The 15,976-nt window shown below is 40.6% G+C and overlaps 1 long non-coding RNA gene across 1 annotated transcript; it reads left to right on the plus strand.

Moving 5' to 3' along the window:
* The first annotated feature begins 763 nt into the window (after positions 1-763).
* LOC141574154 (uncharacterized) lies at positions 764-14,647 on the plus strand. Its single transcript, XR_012500829.1, has 3 exons — positions 764-1,096; positions 1,749-1,861; positions 11,419-14,647. It is a non-coding gene; the product is annotated as an uncharacterized LOC141574154 (long non-coding RNA).
* Positions 14,648-15,976: the final 1,329 nt, after the last annotated feature.

Consider the following 15,976-nt stretch of genomic DNA (forward strand, 5'->3'; position numbering starts at 1 on the left):
CTGAATTTCTTAAAATAGTAGAAATATATTTCCTCGATTCTGATTGTTCTTTGTCACAGTGTATGCTATCTGAATTCAGGATTTGTTTTACGATAATTAATTTATGATTAACGTTATGGGTAGAGTAAAATAATTTTTTTTCCCCAAAAAACCTTCTTATTTAAATTGATGGTGCAGCTTACAACTGCAGTTGACCCTTGGACAACAAGCGGTTTAACTGCCGGATCCACTTATGCGAATTTTTTTGAACAGTAAACACTTCAGTAACACAAAAGTCTTCGCAGGCTGACTCCTGGGTTATGGAGGGCCACCGTTAAGTTTACACGGATTTTCAACTATGAGGAGGGTCAGCACCCCTAACCCCTTCCTTAATCAAGGGTCAAATGTAACGGCAGCTTAGAATTGGCAGAACACGGCATGATGTACATACTGATGTCAGCAGCAAGTCTTGATTTCATCCATCTGCAGTATAAAATGAAATACCAGTTATTTTTAATATCCAACTTACCCTGGTTCTCCCCAGAATGTGATTGTGTGACCTCAGCCCGTGCCCCTGTCCCCCGCTTTTCTGCAGATCTCACCTACTAGGTACTCCTGGGACTCCTGGGAGAGGGTGCCTTACACCTGGATTTCAAGGGGCTCCTCTCGGGTCACCACGCTGGACCCACATGCTCTCTGTCTGGGCCACGCCTACTGCACGTCCAGCGGCCTCCGGGACGATCTCGCGAGACTTCCCAGTCCAAGCAGCCGGCGAGGTCCCGGATGTTTCTCCGGCAGGTATTCAGTCATCGGAGCCTGAATGGCATCCGCGTGCGGGAGCGAGACGTCCGGGACGCGGAACTGCGATTGCTCGCTTTGTTCTGGAAGCTGCTCCGCTCAAAGCCAGGTGTTCTCCAAGCCTCTGGGGGAGGTTTCTGCTGCGCCTCCTTACTTATTGCCGGCCTGGGCCTCTCAACCCTCCTTTTGGCCCGCCTTCGTTCCCGAGACGGGTCTGCGCAGAATGTCCAGGCGGTGCCAGCTCTTAACAGGAAAGTTCTGCAGTGGCCTCCTCTCCCCGCCAAAGGCATCAAGGCATTTAAAAGAAAACTGAGAAAAGGTAGTCAGCAGTAACAGTGGGGACCATACTAGCCGTCACCCCATTTTAAAGTTAGTAAAGGCAACAGAGAAAACCGGAGCTTGAATGACTTGCCCAAGGTCACAGACCTAGGAGAACCACACATAGGATTAGAACTCAGAATGGTCTGCGCCACCTCCCATAAAAAGGCTCTTGGGTTTTCTTTGTCCCCCTGGCTGTCTCTGCCGCTTGCTGAGCCTGTCAGGTGAGGGAAGTAGAGTAATGAGTGGGAGGCACCCCTCTCCTCCAAGTGCACTGGGTTGAAACGCCCCCTGCCATGTTGCTTTTGGTGGAGGCGTAGAGCGAGCCAGTGTCCTAAGAAAAAGGCTTCTCAACGTGTTTTCCAGTTTTTACCTTTCATTTTTCTTTCTTTTATGCCATTTGATTTACGCATTATATGTGCTTAAAAAAAAAAAAAGGAAGCTCCAGATAGTTGAGAAATAAGTTATAAAAGTGATGACATCTTCTGTTACAAAATCATTTTTATGGTTTAAAGGGGGTTTGGGGTTTTTTAGTATCAGTTTTCTCGCTTGAAAGAACCAGTGAATTGAAAAATTCAGTTCATTTTACTCATTCCAGCCTTTCCTTTCCTCTCTCCCACTTTTTCTCTCTTCTTTCCTCATTGATCATTTAGGAGACACCTGCAACATTTGAGACACAGTGCTAAGCTTGGGCTGCCGAGATGAGCACAGCTGGGACCCTTCTTAGGATACTACACTGCAAGGAGCTTGATCTTTAGAACAGAAGGTAATAATAATAATAAAAAAATCTGTAGTGTGAATTGGAAAAGGATAAATATTTAAGCGAAATTCTGATAAAAATGGGTTTTTTTTTGTTTTTGTTTTGTTTTGTATGTAGATTTCTCTCCACTGGAAGATAAGGGCACTGGGGAAGCAACAGTGGGAGGCAATATCTGGGCTAGACTTTGAAGGAGAAGTGAAGAGTTGTTGTGTGGAGATTGGGACACGGATGCAGAGTTTTAGGGTGTAGGACTATTAGGAACTACACCGTGGTGTTAGAGAACAGGCTGCTCATTGTCAACAGTGAATATTTCATTTTGATGGAATGTTAGATTTTGAAGGTGAATGATTAAAAAAATAAGTTTTGAAAGGTAGGTCACACCCAAATCTAGAAGACCTAAAATGCCAGTCTAAAGACTTGGGACTTCATTTTGCAGCGGGAGGGTATAGCTCAGTGGTAGAGTGTGTGCTTAGATGCAGGAGGTCCTGGGTTGAATCCCCAGTACCTCCACTAAAAAGAAAAATGATAAATTGAAAAAACAAACCTAATTACCTATCCCCCAAAAAACAAAAAAAAATTTTTTTTAAGGAAGAAAAGAAAAAAGACTTGGAACTTGGTTTTGTTTTTCCCTCTATTGTGCTGAAATTTGAATCAGTTATACCCCTTAGTTTATAGCACAGTTTGGACATTGGTCTGTGCTAGGCTCTTCTGTTTCATCTTCATTCATTCGTTCATTCATTCATCCATTCTGTTTTCTTTTATTCTCACTTCTGATTTCCATCCCCACTCCCACCAATGGCAACCTTTCTAATGCACCTGATGCTCATACTTTTTTGCCTATATTTTTATTATCTGAATACTATTGTATGCATGTTTTTAAAAATACCCTTTATTGTGGAAAAGTTCAAACATAAAAAAGTAGAATATTATCATGAACTCCTATGCATCATCCGTTTGCAGTAATGATCAGTTCATGTCTAATCTTGTTTTAGCTACAGCCCCGCCTTCTTTGGCAGTTTCTCCCATCAGATTATTTTGAAAAAAATCACAGGCATTATATTATTTCATCTGTAAATATTTCAGCATGACTCAAGGATAAGGACTTTTTTCCGGGGGGGGGGGGGCGGGAAACATTATATTAACGCTATTATCTTGCTTTAAAAATTTCATGAGAATTCCCTAAGTGTTTCTTGAACAAGTGGTGTTCGTATTTCCCCACTATTTCTGTAGAATATTAGAGGAGATTGAAATTATTGAAATCTGTCAATTCAGAGGCGGAGCCCTGCAGAGCTAGACTGAGAGCTCTGAGGAGGGGGCATGCCCTCTGAAGGTCATGCTGAGGCTTGGGTGGAGGCGGGGAGGTGGATGTTGGGAACACTACAAGCCAGACCCAACTGTTACTACTGGAACAAATTTCCACTCTTGGGGAAAAGAAGGCTTAGTGTGGTGGTAATGTTTCCCTTTGTGATTTTCCAGTTCTTTAGAACTTGGACAGCAATTCCTTAATTATGTGAAATGCTTTCTGTTCACAATAGCTGTGTGTTTCTGCCTCCTGGCTGGATTCCAGCTGATTACATCATTTCGTATCCCTTTGGCTTGTCCACTCCACCACTGTGTGCATATTATCTGGAGTTTTAGTTCTAGATCATTACACATGTGTTTTTTCTTATTTTTTATATTCTCTCTTTTCCTTGCTCATTTTTTTAATTAAAAAAATTGGAGTCTGTATTTCGTGTATCTTTTTCAGGCAGTATTTTCTGGTAATTTTTTTTTTTCATTTTAACAATCTGATTGAGGTATAATTGAGGTACAATAAACAGCACATATTTAAAGGGTTCATTTGGTAAGTTTTATTCCATGTGTACATTTGTGAAATCACAACCATAATCATGGTACTGAACATATTCACCTTCCATGAAAGTTTTTTCCTGGTGTTTTGTAATCCTCCTCCACACCTCCCTACCCTTCTCCATCCCCAGGCAGCCACTTCTCTGCTTTTCATTGCTATAGATTAGTTGCATTTTCTAGAATTTAATGTCAATCAGTCAAACATTATGAACTCTTTTCTGTTTGTCTTGTTTATTACCACAATGATTTTGAAGCTCATTTGTGTTATTGTGTGTATCAGTAGTTCATTCCTTTGTATTGCTGGGTAGTATTTTATTATATAAATGCACTGCAATTGGTTTATCTGTTCACTTCTTAATGGACATTTGGATTGTTTCCAGTTTGGGCTATTACCAGTGAATTTGCTGTGAACACTCAGGTACAAGTCTTTGTATGGACATCCACTTTCCTTTTCCTTGGATAAGACATTGGAGTGGAATGGCTGGGTCAGATGGTAGATGTACATTTAACTTTTTGAGAAACTGCCAAACTACTTTTCAGAATTGTTGAACCGTATCACATTCCAGCCAGCAGCATATGAGAGTTCCAGTTTTTCTGTACCCTTGGTGACCCTTGGATATGGCTGGTGTGTGGAGGCATTGTATTATGTTTTTGTTTTGCATTTTCCTAATAATTGTGTTGAACATCTTTTCATGTGCTTATTTGCCATCTGTAAATCTTCTTTGGTAAACTGTCTGCTCAAGACAGACCATATTCTGAGCCACAAGTCTCAATACATTTAAAAGGATTCAGATCATATAAGGTGTGTTTTCAGACCACAATGGAGTTCAAATAGAAATCAGTAACAGAATGATATCTGGAAAATCCCCAGATATTTGGTTCCAGTGTTGCTGTTAAGAAATCTGATTCTTATAACTTTATGGGAGATGTTCTTTTTCTCTGGAAGCTCTCAGAGTTTTCTATTTCTCTTTGATATGCTTAAATTTCCCAATACTATATCTGAGTTCTTTTTGTTTAATTTTTATTTTTTGTGGGTAGGGGCAGGTAATTAGGTTTATTTATTTTTTAGAGAAGGTACTGGGAATTGAATGAACCCAGGACCTTGTACCTGCTAAGCATATGCTCGACCACTTGAGCTAGACCCTCCCCTCTGTATCTGAGTTGTTAATCTCTCTTGTTTGGCACTCAGTTTTTTCCATCTGAGTTCTTTCATCTTTCTTTAATTCAACGGCTATTTATTTTTATTATTTCCCTAAATATTTTTTCCCTGCCTTTAATTTTCTCTCCGTGGATTCCTAGTTTCAGTTTGTCAGCATGTCTACCTTTATCCTCCATGCTGCTTAACTTTTAATTTCTTTTTCTTTTAACTTTATTTTATTTTATTTTTTGGTGGGGGAGGTAATTAGGTTTACTTATTTATTTTTAGAGCAGGTGCTGGGATTGAGCCCAGGACCTCCTGCATGCTAAGCATGAACTCTACCACTTGAGCTATACCCTCCCTCTTAATTTCTATATTTATCTCTTTATCCTTTTTTTCCTGCCTTCTGGGAGATTTCCTCAGTCCATTCTTCCAGTTTTGCAATTTATTTTTCCCATCTACTATTCTTTCTTTAAGTGTTTTTTTTTAATACTTAGTCTTTCCATTTGGCTCTCTTTTTGACTATTCCCCTGCTTCGTATTACCAATATCTTTTTGACAACATTGCTTGTGTTTATTTTAAATTCTTAATCTGTGTGTTCCAGTATTTCTGCTTGATATGATCCCCATTGCTGTTTGTGGTTTCCCTTCTATGGTGGTTCCAACCTCAGGTCTTTTAGCCTGTGAGCTGATGTTCCCTTAGAGTTATCAGATATCAGGAGGAGACACCGAGGCTCATGCCCTAGTTTATGGCTTCCCTGTGATTTGAAGAAGAGGTGAGAAGATAAGCCCCAGGGAGAGCATCCTGGACACCAGGACTGCAGTCAACCATCCGTCTGTTGCTCCTGACCCCTCGTCCCCAGCTAGGCATTCCTCTGGGAAGCCTTCGCCTCTAAAGTTTTAAAGGGAGAAGATAGCTCTTTCATAGGTGATCTGCCATCCCTTATGCAGGATCAGGAGGAGGATGGGAGGAGTGAGTCCATGGGGGCAGCTGGTCAACCTCCCCCCACCCATATGTGGGCTCCCGCTGCTGCCTGCTGACTCCCAGTGGTGATAGGGTGGGCAGTGGTCCAAAAGAAATCGGGGAGAGGCAGAGCAGAAACTGGCAGCACTGTCTCACCCATTACTCTGTCTCTGCATGCCTCTCCGCCCAAAGTTGATGATGGCATTCAGTCTCTCCAGTGACTTCTCAGTTTTTAAAATTAATACGTTCCTCTCTCTGCTGTAGTCTCCCCATGGCTGATTCCCCGTGGCCGGTCTGTGGTAGACACCTTCTAGGCTTCATGGGGGAGCAGTGGGGGATGTAGGTTACCGAGAGCTTTTGAGTTTCGCTGTGGGAAGATGAATCTCGCAGCAGAGTGCAATAAAAAGAGGAAGGAAACAGTTACTGGTCTAGGTAAGCAATGACAAAGATCTGAATTAATAGTTTGTGTCTTGAAGTGAAAAGATACTTTTTTCTGTATAAATGGTTTACTTGTTAGTTGAGCCCAAAGCTGTTGTTTTATTTTATTTTTTCCCCCCTAAATATGTTTGTTCTTAGCTTTTTTTTTCTTTTTTGAGTGAATTACAAACTAAGCACTGGGAGAAATTCAAGATGTTAAAATGAAAAAAGGAAGTTAAATGAGGCCAGATTGGAGAGCAAATTGTTATTATTTAAAGCTCACGGACCACCCTGAATATGCAAAATTATATTTAAGAAAATACAAAAACATGACTCCCTTCCATTTAGCAGCTAACATTTTCAGGAAATTTATACCACATTTCCGTGTGTGTTTTACTCCACATACTGCCAGCATTTAAACTTATTAAATTTGAGGAATTTCCTCTTACTTTTCTTTCCCTTAACCTTTTTGGAGAGTGGTTCCCTTTCTCTTTTTATAAAAATAGAGACGATGAACAAATGTTGTGCATGTTCACATTCTTGGGCTGAAAGCTGGTCACTGGAACCCTGTCTTGATCCTCCATGGAGCAGGCTAGTTGGAGCTTTTGTTACCCCCCTTGCAACTATTCAGTATGTTTGCCCCTCCACTCAACAGTGACTAGCTAGTCTCTATTTTTATTTTAGACGAAAAGCACAGAAATCAATTTGAAATGCAGCACTCAAGATTTATGTTAACCATAAACATATGAAAAATGTTCAATCTTAAGTAAGACAAACAATTTTTTTTTTTTTTGCCCATCAAACTGCCAAAAATTACATGTAAAAAGATTGGGGCAGTGAGAAGTCTCATAAAATACTGCTGGGAACATAACTTCTGCTCACCATGAAGGGTTACTTATCGCTTAGCTATAGCTGCCTCTGTGTTGCAGGTGAACCCCACTCCAACCACATCCCAGATACAGTGGTTCTCAAACTTCAGCATGCCTCACCATCACCCAGAGAGCTTGTGGAAATGTGAATTGCTGGGCCCCACCCCAGATTTCTGATTCAGTACGTCTGGGGTGATGCCTGAGAATTTGCATTTCTAACAAGTTCCCAGGCTGTGGTGATGCTGGAAGTCCAGGACCAAGTTTAAGAACCACTGCTAGAAAGACGGATACCATATGATATCACTTACGTGTAGAACCTAAAATAAAAAGGACGAACGAACTTATTTGCATAACAGAAACAGACTCACAGACATAGAAAACAAACTTATGGTTACCAGAGGGGGAAGAGGGTGGGAAGGGATAAATTGGGAGTTTGAGATTTGCAGATACTAACTAATATATAAAAAATAGATAAACAACAAGTTTATCCTGTAGAGCACAGGGAACTATATTCAATATCTTGTAGTAACTTATGGTGAAAGAGAATATGAAAATGAATATATGTACGTTCCTGTGTGACTGAAGTATTGTGCTATGCACCAGAAATTAACATAACACTGTAAACTTCAATAAAAATATATTAAAAAGAAAAGAACCACTGCCATATGTTAATGGTTCTCAGCTCTAGGGATCTTAAAAAGAATACCGTTGCCAAAAACTACCAGTGTTCAAGTCTGTTCCCAGTGATTCTAGTTTAATGGTTGGGAAGGGGCCTGGATATGTGTATACTGTTAAAGCTCTTCAGGAGATGCTAAGGGGGCAGTTAGAGCTGAGGACCACTGCCATGTTCTCATTCTCCACCCATCACCCAGATGAGCTCATAGAGCTATTTCACTTCCATTTGAGCCTTCAGCATTAAGGTATTATCAGGATATTTTTGTGTAAGTTGGTATGCCCATTGGTCTTGGTCACCACCAAAATGTAAGTCACTGAGTATTTATCTTCTCCCCACTCTTACTAATTCCCCATGATTTCTCTCCTCTAATCCAGCTGTTCCTGCCTCTTCTGCCCTCTTTTTCATCCCTCTCATCTTCCTGTTGCTTCCTCTAGAACTCTTCCCTAAATGGTTATTAATCATCTCTTCTGTGCTTTCAGCCCTCCTTCCATTTTCCCCCTCTGTCTCCTTGCCTTACCTGAAACTTGGTTTGTTTCTGAAGGTAGTCAGCTGCATTTATAAAAAGGGACTCTTTTGGGGGCTTTCTACACAGACGCCTGAGATGAATAAGACATGCCCAGAGGCTCCCTAAATTGCCTCTCCTAGATTCCTCTAGTTTTACCCTTAACATTTTAATTCTCAGGTGGGGCATGGGTAACGCTGTTAGTTATCTTTTCTCATATATTCACCTTTTACTGTGAAAAAGTTCCAGATACCTTCAGAATAGGTTATGTGCTTTATGTGAAGAATCAGCTAAGAATCCTATCAAAGCATGACTGACAATGTGATTCTGCAACAAGTGTCAAGAATCTTACAAATATTTGTAGCCTTTGACTTTTTTTTATGGAAGTATATAGTTAGTTACAATGTGTTGGTTTCTGGTGTACAGCACAATGCTATATGTATTTTCATTTTCATAATCTTTTTCACTAAAGGTTATTACAAGATATTGAATATAGTTCCCTGTGCTGTACAGAAGAAATTTTTTTTTTAAAATCTGTTTTTATATATTGTGGCTAACATTGACAAATCTCAAATTCCCAAATTTATCCCTTCCCACTCCCTTTACCCCAGAAACCATAAGATTGTTTACCATGTCTGTGAGTCTGTTTCTGTTTTGTAGATGAGTTCATTAGCGTCCTCTTGTTTCTTTTTTTTCCTTCTTTTTTTTAGATTCCACATATGGTGGTATCATATGATATTTTTCTTTCTCTTTCTAGCTTACTTCACTTAGGATAACGATCTCTAGGTCCACCCATGTTGCTGCAGATGGCATTATTTTATTCTTTTTTTATGGCTGAGTCCCTTTAACATTTTGATGGGCAGAGGGAATATGAGATCGGGAGGCAGAGACCCAGGCTAATCCCTTCGGTGTATTTCACTCCTCAAGTAAAAGATGCGTAGAAAGGGAAATGTCTTTCCGTTTTCTCATTAGGCACAGAACAATGATGCATAGTGATCCTGAAATTCAATTTTCCCCAGAGTTGTAGTTCCCATTGGGAGCAAGTCTAGGGATGTTGGAGAAGAGATGTTGACATATTTATTCATGAACACACTTGGACTATTTTTTAGTATCTGTGTGTCACTGGCACATAGTGTTTTTTTTCCCCACACTTTTCATGCATTCACAAGATCTGGGTGCAGTTTGGCTGGCATTTCTGGGAAATGAGATTAGCATGAAGGGTATGTCTAAGCCACAGCTGATAATTCTTCTTTGACAGAGACAGGCATATTCTGGCCCAATGTTCAGAAGCTGGATGCACAGAAAGGAGATACAGTGAGACAGTGGAAAGAGCAAAAGATTACAAAACTCAGGGTAGGAATGATTTGACTTAGTAGGCTTGTGATTTGGGGCAATTTACTTAGCTTGTCTGAGCCTCAGTTTCCTCACCTGTAAAGTGGGGATGCTGTGGTTGCTGTTTCTTCTTCTGATGTCTTCAGTCCACACAGAGGGGGGAGGGAAGGAGTCATTAGAAATTGCCTAGTAGTTGTGAGTGGGAGCTGGGGGGCTGTGCTTCTCAGGGGGCTGCTACTGGATGCTCCCTACTGGGCTGGGAGAAGTTGAGCAGAATTAGAGGAAGAGAACTCATGTGACCCGTGTGGCTGTGGGAAGGAGGTCAAGGAAACCAGAAGGTTAAGGAAGGGGTTGTTTTTTCTTAGCATCAAAAGGAAATCTGGGGATGCAGGAACCGGAAAGAGTGTGATACAGAAAGGATGGAGAGATATATCTGAACACAATGAACTAAACTTCCCCGAGGTCTGACTCAACTCCTTTGTAAGGTCACTGAGAATTCCCCTTCTCTTCCCTCCCAAGTTCCCTCCACACCACAGAGAATCAAAACAAGAGACTATGACAAAGAGGCAGAGCACAGCCCATTGCTAAAAGCCACTCCCTGAGGGCTTGAGTTTCCTCAGTTCACTGGTTTGGGCTAAGACCCGTTATGATAATGACCAGAGAAAAGTGAGTTTATGGCTCCTTGACAAATCCCTGAACACACCTCATCCCGCACATGAGGGGAGAGTGTTTTCTTTCTCTTTGGAGAGGGTCCACTTTTTCTTTAGGAATTATTTCTTGTGATAGAACACGATAGCCAATGAATATTTCAGCAAAGTTAGACGATTTTATTTACCCCCTTGTCTCCTCCCTCTTGGGAGATTATATTGACCAGCTGATACCAAAGATGCATCCATGATGAATAAGGGTCATTCCAAGCGTGGTGTCACTGGGTGCCCCACAGGTGACACAAAAGAATTGTCATCAAGAGAGTCTGGCCAGGGCAGGGGGCTGACTAACCCTACGTGGACTACGTTCTGCCTTCCCCAAGTCCATTTCCTTTCACTCTCTTGGTGACAGGCTGGCAAGTACCAGCATATAATGAATGTGCCTTGTGAGTAAATGCCTTTTTAATATGTAGAACCTTGAAAGAAAATGCACTGGCTTGTTTGTTTTTTTTTTCCTTCAGTTCTTTTTCTGCTATGTTTATAAATAACATGGGAGACAGAGTCCAGGATCTAGAAACCAATACAATTAAACTGAGAAGTATGCCTCAGTATATTACTGTATATTCTAATGTTATGTGATTTTTTCCCTTTTTATTCTTAGAAAGTCATGACATTGAAGCTCTGTGAGAGTCCGCAGTCCTTATTATTATTATTATTTTTTGTCTTGCTGTTTTAATGTCCGTAGATTTAGGAAATAAACACACTCATTCATTCAAATGAAGTTGCCATACCGTTGGGGATACAGAAAGAGGCAGACAGGGACCTGGCCTTTTAGGAGCTCAAGCCCCCGGAATACCGTTCCTTCACTGGCTTTAGCACCACCTCTAAAGAAAAGAAGCAAAATACTTCTCTTTTGACTAGATGGCATATGTATATATGACTCATTATACTTACGATTCCTTTAAATGAATTAGGAGGAAATTCCTAGAGTATTTTGTAGATTACTCAAAAGATAGTTGTGATAGGTTGCAAAAATAGCTGCAGATTATTTCATCCCTGTGTGCATGCCCTTCTGCAATATGAATTTATGGTCTTCCCGCCAAGAAGCTAATTCTGTTTCTCCGCCCAGGAAATCCGGGCTTGGCCATGTATATTTGTGCTTGGCCCACAGGACATTTAACAGATGTGCTGTAAGCAGAGACTTGAAAAATGCTTGTGTACTTGGGCTTGCCGTCTGGCTGCACTCGGAACCCCGATCCAACCGTGTGGATGAGCTTGAGCGAGGCTGCTGGACGAAGAGGGGCACGTGGTCATGTCTGTGTCACTCCAGCTGACATCTGCCAACCGCCAGAGATGGGACCCAGGCTGTCCTAGACCGTCCGACTCCAGCGCGCTGTGGGTGTGTGAGCAAGCCAGCGCACACCAGCTGAGCAGACCCGGACCGGAGCTACCTATTGGAGAGTTCGTGTTGAATTCCTTCCAACCCACAGAATTGTGGAAAACAAATGTTGGTTATTTTAAGTCACCCTGTTTGGAGGTGCTGTTAGGCCATAAAAGCCACTGATACAATAGTATTTCTTAATCTCTTAACACTTTAAAAATTTAATTTAACCTACTGTCACCACAGGATTAGGATGAGCTCAGAAAATTAAAAATATAGTCTCATAATGTAACATTTCTGAAGACTGCCTGTCAGTTCTACTGCGGAATTAAACAATTGGTAGAGATCTTTCTTTAAAAATCACTTCATTGAGGTATGATCGGTGACGCCTCATTGCTTACAGGTTTTTTTTTTTTTAACTCTAGAAAGTGCCTATTTATTTTCAGGTTTTTTTTTCCCTCAAAAAGGTAAATCTCTAATATTTTGGACTGAGAAAAATGGTGAGTTTTGGGGCTATTTTAAAGATTTCTTCTTATTTTCAGACATTTAAAATACTTACTGGGTGCCACGTGGCAGTCGACAGGCCCATAGACGATGGTGGTGCAACTTGACAGCTGTGTGAGCGCTGGAATTAGGATGTATGGACTGTATGGGTATGTGTTGGTGGTTGATGGATACACGGGACAGCTCTTGTGCCCTGTCTGGCATCAGCAACCAGATGTGCAGGTGTAATGTGGGACCTGGATGCAGCTGAACTGTGTATCTCTGGCTGGTGGTTACCTTTCTGCTCTTGCTGTGTGGGAGGTCTCCAAGGACTCACTGAGACATTGTGGCAGAGGTTCAACTGGAAACAGGAGAGTGGTGCTCCACGGGGCTGTCTTTGACCACTGAGCGATGGGGGCCAGCGTACAGCATGAATAAATAGACTTTAATTACTTGACTTCTTTCATCCTCAGTCTCCTGCTCTGTCAAGTGTAGGGAAAAGTATTTACCTAATAATAAATACACTCAGTGTTATGAGGTTTATAAGATAAGCTATGTACAAGTCTATCAAATACTAGATGCTCAATAAATATGCATTTTCCTCTCTGTTCTGACATTTATAAAAGTGTGATAGTGAGTGTTATTATTTTGGTTAGCTTTTTTTTTTAACTATTAGACTTTAAAAATAATTTAAAGAAAATAATCTTTTAATCTTAAAACTTTTGGAAAATTGGATTACTACCAACCAGTGACCAATAACCATAGGCAAGAAACGTAGTTGAAATAGTGTCTTCTGTGTCGTCAGAAAAACCTAGATTCTAGTTCTGGTCCCAACTATGAATGTCTGTATCACTTTGGACAGTGGCAATTCGCACAACATTGAATGAGGAAATAGGCTTGTCTCAACTCCTAGCAACTGTTGACAGGAGGGCAGGAACCAAGAGGAAGAAAAATGTTTACTAGTAACACAGTCAACAGGGAATTTATTTCTTTTACTTCAAGAAGGAAGTGATTCTAACAACCAGAATAGGTTTGAAGCCACACACACGCACATACAGTCACGGCAGGCAACGTGATGTTCTGCAGGAAGGACATCATGACGCCAGATCCCACAAGTGCAGTGACAGGGCTCAGCAGTTCCCCGCCAGGGATGGGCAGAGCCTTTCTTCCTGATCAGCTGATACAAACTCAGTCTCAGAAGAATTTCGGGGAACAAGCCAAGAAGCAAAGCTTACCCCCCGAAATTACTCCGAAAAATCCCAAAGCAAGAAACATATCTAAATGATTGAGTGGCATAAGCGTATTGTGACTCAATTTATCAACTGTCAATTTATTAGTTCAATCATTTTGAATTGAATTAATAAACGAAGTCAGATTTTTTTTTTCTGACAAAATGTCTGATTTGGTGATTTGGTGTGACAACCACCGGCTCTCTGTCTTAGTTTACCAGGGCTGCCGTGACAAAGAACCAGACTCGATGGCCTGAACAGCAGAAATTAATTTCTTACAGTTCTGGAGGCTGGAAGTCCAAGATCAAGGTGTCACTAGGTTTAGTTCCTTCTGAGGCCTCTCTCCTTGGGTTGCAGACGGCCACCTTCTCACTGTCTCTTCACATGGTGGTCTCTCTGTGCGTGCACGTCACTGGTGACTCTTTGGTGCCCAGATTTCCTCTTATAAGGACACCAGTCAGTTTGGAGTAGGGCCCAGCCTAACAGCCTCATTTTCACTTAATCACTTCTGACTCACTGAGGATTCGGGCTTCAGCATACGGATTTTGAGGGGAACACAGTTCAGTCCATAACACTCTGCATGTATTGAGTGAGCTAAATCAACAGCTCCAAGAATTTTGTGAAAATAAGATTGTGATAAGAAAACAGCATTTTATAAAAAATTTGTATTGGAAAAAATATGCTGAATTATTTTAAATCTTCCAGTTCATTCTGTGTATATTGAGTGACATTAGGTGCCTCAAAGAGAACACCAGATACAATAGTCATTTGATGGGTGTCTGTCAGACTGCTTTTTTTTTCTCTTTGTCTGTCAATTGGACAAAAAGGGATTAAAGTTTCCAGTTATTATTGTGTAATTGTCTCTGTCTCCCTTTGGTTTTGTCAGTTTCCACGTCATATATTTTGAAGCTGTAATATTAGAGGCATACATATTTAGGATTATGTCTTCCTGGTGGATTGATTCCTTTATCATTATGAAATGCCTCTTTGCTTTGAAGTGTGCTTTGACTGATTTTGATATGACCACACCAGCTTTCTTACACTTACTGTTTGCATGATGCATCTTTTCCCTTCAATGTGTTTGTGTCTTTATATTCAAATTTCATCCTTCATAAACAGTATTATCTTTCAGTCTTGCTTTTTAAATTCAGTCTGCCCTTTAATCGGGGTATGTGCATGGTCCATTGACATTTTGCATAGTTGTTGATATGGTTGGATTAAAGGCTGCCAGTTTGTTTTGTTTTCTGTTTGTCACATGTGGTTTTTGTTCCTCTGCTTTACCCCTTTTGTTACCAAACTAGGTTCGTTTTACCCGACGCACAGCAAGCCAAAATGCTGAGACATTGAGATTTGCAGCAGAAAGGGTTTATTTGCAAGGCAGCCACGCGAGGAGATGTGAGAACAAGATCTGCCTCCCTGAAGGCAGGGGCTCAGGGGATTTATGGAATAAAGAATAAACAAGCAGGGCAGTTGAGGCGTAGGGTGCGTGGGGAACACGGAGAAAGGTTATTGGAAAAGGTGCAGGAATGCTCCTTCTGCACAAGTACGCTAAACTACAGGCTGGTGCACGTTCAAAAATGGAAGTGCTTTGCACTGTCTGAGGGTGGCGTTTTCAGCCCTCTGGTGTCAAAAGGTCACCAAGCAGACACTCACACATGCCCAGTTGGAAGGTCAGTGGTCCTATCCAGTTTCTTAACCAGCTCAGCTCAAACTAGACACAGCTGACTCCAAGTTCCCAGAAAACAACTTAGGCAAACAAATTATAGTTTAGGCTACACATTGCTTGGAGGACATGCAAGTCTTAAAATGACTTTGAGTAGTGAAGGCAGATGAAATGAATTTGACTACTAATTACCCAGTTTCACTTTCCCACTTTCTTTTTGTTGAATTGAATATTTTAGCATTCTTTTAAATTTTTTCTTCTATCTTTTAAAAAAATCATAGTTCATGTTAAATTAACATTGTGGCACTTCTTGGAAAATGGAAGAAATTCACAACAGTGTAATTTTTTTTACTCCATCTTTGTGCTAATGTTGTCATATATTTTACTCCTATGAACTTTATAAACTCTATACACTACAACGTTACTACTTTTGCTTTAAGGAAACTTAGAGGAAAAAATAGCCTTTTTAACATATCCACATATTTCCTAATTTCTATGCTTTTCATTCCTTCCTGTAAATCTGAAATTTCATTTGGTTTCACTTTTCTTTCGGCCTGAAGAGTTGCTTTAGCATTTCTTATAGTGTAGGTCTGTTGACCACAAATTCTTTCAGATTTCATTTATCAGAATATGTCTTTATTTTACCCCCTCTCCCCTAATGGTAATTTTGCTGGGTTTAGGAATTTGTGTTGATAGTGGTGGGTTTTTTGTGTGTTTTTTTCCCCTTTTTTCTTGCAGCTCTTTAACTCTTCATCTTCTGACTTCCTGTCACCATTGTTTTGGCTGAGAATTCATTTTGAATTTGTATTATAGTTCCTCTGTATATAATACATTTTTTTCTCTGGCTTCTGTTAAGACTTTTCTCATTATTTTTGGATTTTTCTGTATTTTGATGATGATACATCTTGTATTTTTCTTAGTGTTTATCCTGCATGGGCTTCACTGAGCTTCTTGGATCTATAAATTGACTTGT

Source organism: Camelus bactrianus, chromosome 20 (genome assembly GCF_048773025.1).
Source record: "Camelus bactrianus isolate YW-2024 breed Bactrian camel chromosome 20, ASM4877302v1, whole genome shotgun sequence".
Classification (NCBI taxonomy): Eukaryota; Metazoa; Chordata; class Mammalia; order Artiodactyla; family Camelidae; genus Camelus; species Camelus bactrianus.